General features: G+C 36.2%; 1 pseudogene; it reads left to right on the top strand.

Annotated features, from left to right (window-relative positions):
- Positions 1–4,920: 4,920 nt before the first annotated feature.
- On the top strand, positions 4,921–5,286 carry LOC133254428 (small ubiquitin-related modifier 1-like; annotated as a pseudogene).
- Positions 5,287–5,529: the final 243 nt, after the last annotated feature.

The raw sequence follows: 5,529 nt of genomic DNA, 5'->3' as shown, positions 1-5,529 counted from the left end.
TCACAAGCTTTTAAATTTTAAGTGTCAAAAACACTATGTGAACTAGAAAGAATACATTCATTGACTCTTAGAATTCTGTTGATCAACCCAGTAGTAGAAAGGACACAATTGTGATCCTGAAAAAGCTGGAACCCAAGAATAGAAAGAAAGAAATGTTTCTTTCTTTCTCCATGTGAAAGAAGTTGTGTCTCATTACAAATAAAAAATTCAAGCTTAGAAAGTCTGATAAAAACTCCCAAAACCAATTGAAAAAAAGAGAAAGAGATAAAATTTACTGTTTTAAATCATTTTAAAACAAAATTTAACATTTAAAATATTTTCATAGAAGAAACTCCAATGGTAAATTAATGCAAAACTATCTGACTTAAAAATTCAATAGAGACAGAAACTGATAAAAATTTATTAAATACCTTGAATAAACAAGAAAAATCAGGAAAGACAAAGAGAAAAAAACATAATCCATATTAAATAACTTTGGGAAATTTTAGCTTTTATTATACTATTATTATTATATTATATTATAAAATGACAAAGAAAACAGTAAATTAATCTTAAAAATAGGAAATTAAGACTTAGTGTTATATAATCAAGAATAAATAAGATTGGAAAAACTATATAAAATTGATAAGTGAATCCCAAAGCTGATTTTCAGAAAAAGATGATGTTGACAAATCTCTGGCAAAATAGAAGTAAAAATTACAATGCATTAAATTTGAAAAAAGGATACTCAGAGATGGCAGAGAAGATTTAAAAACTGAGAAAAACATGTTTAATATTATGTAAATATATTTAAATTTTTCAAAGAAATGTTTTTCTAGGAAAATATAAATTAGGAAGCAGACTCAAAATGTAGAGAACCCCAAGGAGATCAATAGTGATGGCAGGAAAAAAAAAAAAAAAGTCAAACCCCACAGCTACACAAAGCTAGTCCTGTACTCTTCCAGAATACACAAAAGGTAGAGTTCATTTTTATGTAGGCAGTGTAAGAAATGGAACTTGAAATGGTTCATTTACAAGGCAAAGGAGCTGGCCGTGGGTGGAAATTATTAACAAATTATTTTCCACTCAGAGCTAGCTAGTTTTGTCTTGGAAAATTACTGGCAAACTAGATTTGCCTAACAGCTTACACCTGGAGAGACCCCCAAGTTAACAGGATGTTTGGAAAGAGATATACTAAAGGCCTTGTTTAGAAATGTGGACTTAGGATGGGAAGGGAGAAGAAAGAATACCTTGTGAGACTTAGGTGACTTCCAGAAAGATTGTAACCCCATAGAACTCAGCCAGTGAGGAACTGGGGAGGGATTTGTGCACCAGGAATAAAAATTTGCTGTAACTGTCCTAGGTGTGCCTGCCCGCAGACACCTGATCTTGCAAGACCATCATTAAAGCCTTGCTTCTCTCTGTACCTTGTGTCTCCAAGTCCATTATTTGAGTTTGGGCCAGTGGGCTTTATTTCCTATAGCAGTACAAGTAAAATAAAACCTAAAAAATCCTATATATTTTCACATAATAATTTTTAGGACCATAGATTTAAATCCACATGTACAAATTAAGAAAATAGAAAAGAACAAATGTAGAAGAGAACAAATGAATAGTCATTAAATATCAAGATGAAGACTTTGTAAATGACCTAGTCAGATGAAAATATAAAGAAAGCATTTTACTGATTTTACTCTATAGGCAAGAAAAATAATTAGCAAGATTACAAAGTAAATAACCTACCAGGAAACACTTTGCAAAGGGTTTTTAGAGAAAATACTGTTTTTTAAGTATCTATTCTGGTAGATTAATCAGAAAGTAAGAACATTCAATTTAAAATGAAAAATTAGATTAAGGTATAGATGGGAAATTTACAACAGAAAAATTACAAATAACCAATGAAAAGTTGTAGACATACTCAACCTTGCTATTACTCAAAGAAATTCAAATTAAAGCTACATTAAAGTGCCCTGTTTTCAAACTGGAAAAAGAGCCAGTATATTTGTGGGAGAAAGCCCTAATCATGAACTGTCTCACACACTCTTGTATAAAAAGAGTATAAATTTGTAAAATTTTTCTACAGGGAAATTTCATAGTATGTGTGGAAAGCCACAAAAACCTACAAAGTATTTACCCTAGCAATAAAATTTTATGAATTTATCCTAAGAATATGACCTAAGATGGACATAAGCTTTATTTACAGATGTGTTTTTAATATTGTTTAAAATAATAATGAAATTGGAACAAATTAAAATGTTCTTTAGTAGGAGTCAAATTAAAATGTTCTTTAGTAGGAGTCTAATTAAAATGAGACACATGATACATATTTTTAGCCACTAGTAATAAAAATAAAATATTTATTCACATGAAAAGCTATGTATTTTTAAATTTTCATGTTTCCAAAACAGAAGAATACCTTTCTGTAAATAAAATGTTGAGAATTTCTTTACAGCAAAAAAAAAAAAAACAAACCCACAATTAACATTTGATATATAACCTCTGACTGTTGTGTGAATGTTACATAGCATTGGAAGATATATTCCACAAAGACTATTGTAAGGAAAGAATTAAAGAATTAATTTGTGTATATAAAGACATAGCCTAGATGATATATTTTGACATGGATTTACAGTTGTTTGAACAATTGCATCTAAGAAGTGTTGAATCAAATCTCTGTGGCATCCTAATGGATTAAAGTCCTTGTCTTTGTCCTCCCTAAGCATTTTACCACTGTCTTAGGACAAAGTACTGGAGGTGTGACAGATGATACAGAATTGTAGAGTGCAGAATGTATAGAAACACAATAGTAAGGGCTGTGTGAAAATGAAGAGTGTGTGCCCCTTATGAATACATTCGAATTCAGTTTTCATTCTATACACTGGGCAGGGCAAACTAAATACATTTCAATCCCCAGCAAGGAACAGAAGTTTGTGACCATGATAAGGGAATATTTAAGCTCATTCAATCAAAATTGGAGAGTTCTATGCATTGCACAGATATTAATGCATTCTGTGCAGCCACAAAATTAAAAGACACTTGCTCTGTGGAAGAATAACTATGACAAACCTATATAGTGTATTAAAAAGCAGAGGTATTACTTTGCCGACAAAGGTCCATCTAATCAAAGCTTTTCCAGTAGTCATGTATGGATGGGAGAGCTGGACCATAAAGAAGGCTGAGCACCAAAGAATTGATGCTTTCAAACTGTGGTGCTGGAGAAGACTCTTGAGAGTCCCTTGGACAGAAAGGAGATCAAACAGTCAATCCTAAGGGAAATCAGTCCTGAATATTCACTGGAAGGACTGATGCTGAAGCTGAAGCTCCAATACTTTGGCCACATGATGAGAAGAGTCAACTCACTGGAAAAAACCCTGATGCTGGGAAAGATTGAGAGCAAGAGGAGAAGAGGGTGACAGAGGATGAGATGGAAATGGGCATCACTGACTCAGTGGACATGAGTTTGAGCAAACTCAGGGAGATAATGAAGGACAGGGAAGTCTGGCTTGCTGTAGTTCATGGGGTCGCAAAAAGCTGGACATGACCTAGTGATTGAACAACAATTCATTTAAGTCTTATAGTGGGGAATCTTAGATCTCTATTTTATAGGTAAGAAGTCTGAGATACAGAGAGATTATTGATTTGTCTAAAGTTGCCCAGTTAATAAGAGGTAAAGCAGAAATTGGAACCTAGGTGCCCCAGTATGACTACTTTTAGCTATCACACTAACAACAGTTAATGAGGCCTTGCTTCAGGGTCAGTGCAAGATGCTTTTAATGCAGGAGTAAATCAGTCCCTCAGCAAACATGTAATATTTGGTACATGTCAAGCAGCATGGAATGTATTCTTCTTACATGGAGATGCAAGAGGTTATGTCTATAGTAGGAGACGCTGATATCAACTCTGCCTCCTGGAGGTTATCATTTGTAATAACTTTTCTGACCACTTGGCCCTTCAAGCCCATGGGTGTCCTTTGGTCTCACAGGTGGCTCAGATGGTAAAGAATCTGTGTATAATGCAGGAGACCTGGGGTTTGATCCTTGGGTTGGGAAGATCCCCTGGAGAAGGAAATGGCTTGCCTGGAGAATTCCATGGAGTCACAGTGAGCTGGACACGACTGAGCAACTAACACTTTCACTTTTTTCCCTTTTTCAACCAGGACACAGACACTGTCAGATATGACTGAATTGCAGTAATAAAGACAACTTGGGCTCTAGGAAAAGGCTGGGACCAGTAGGGGGAATGTCTCTACTTAAGTATGTTTATACTACATTTTCCATGACCAGGTCTTAAACTCTTTAAGGTCATAGATAGTGGGGATCCAGCTTATTTGTCTTCTCTACATTTTTGCATCTAGTTTCTTCAAAAACAGAAGGGTGTTGATGGAAAAGTAGAGGCTCTGTGATCACCTGGGCCTGAGCTGGAATCTCTACTTTAGTCAGGGAGGAGCTGAGGGATTGTGTGGAAGGTTTTTAACCTAGCTCCAGGTTTACCCTTGTGTTAAGTGGGAATAATGAAACTACCACAAGGCAGATAGGTATTAGGAAGAAACCTACTTTTCTTACACCTTGAAATATATTAATGAACTTAGAATCCCACGGACGGAGGAGCCTGGTACGCTGTACTCCATGGGGTCACGAAGAGTCAGACACACTGGGCGACTCCACTTTCACTTTTCACTTTCATGCTTTGGAGAAGGAAATGGCAACCCACTCGGGTGTTCTTGCCTGGAGAATCCCGGGGACAGGGGAGCCTGGTGGGCTGCCGTCTATGGGGTCGCACAGAGTCGGGCACGACTGAAGCGACTTAGCAGCAGCAGCATATATATACATCTCAGATTAAAAGCAAACCTAATAAAAATTTAATAGATAAATCTTACAAGTAGAAGGCGTAGGGGAAGTCCCTTTAGCCACAGTGTTGTGCTGTCGCGTAGAGAGGGATTTGTAAACCCCGGAGCAAGGTTCTACCTTCCTGAGGCCGCTGGTGTGCAGAGACCCGGGGGGAAGCCACCGTCATCATGTCTTACCAGGAAGCAAAACCTTCGATCGAAGACTTCGGGGATAAGGAGGAAGGAGAATATATTAAAGTCAACGAACAGGATAGCAGTGAGATTCACTTCAAAATGAAAATGACGACGCATCTCAAGAAACTCAATCATACCGTCAAAGACAGGGAGTTCCCATGATTTCACAAAGGTTCTCTTTGAAGGTCAGAGAATTGCCGATAAATCACACTCCAAAAGAACTGGGAACGGAGGAAGATGTGATTGAAGTTTATCAGGAATAAACAGGGGGTCGTTCAACGGTTTAGATACTCTTTTTATTTTTTTTCTTTCCCTTTAATCCTTTTTTTTTAAAATAGTTCTTTTGTAATGTGGTGTTCAAAACAGAATCGAAAACTGCCACCCTGTCTCTTTAAAACACCTGGTAATTTGAATTCTAGTGCCCATTATTCATTACTGTTTCCTTTAATTATGCTGATTTTTGGTGACCAAACCTCAGCCCCCTTTATATCACTCTTTCCTTTTTAAAATTACGTATGTGTATAGAGAGG

This window comes from Bos javanicus, chromosome 9 (genome assembly GCF_032452875.1).
Source record: "Bos javanicus breed banteng chromosome 9, ARS-OSU_banteng_1.0, whole genome shotgun sequence".
Classification (NCBI taxonomy): Eukaryota; Metazoa; Chordata; class Mammalia; order Artiodactyla; family Bovidae; genus Bos; species Bos javanicus.
The sequence above is the reverse complement of the archived record's forward strand: the minus strand, read 5'-3'. Positions and strand labels throughout refer to the sequence as shown.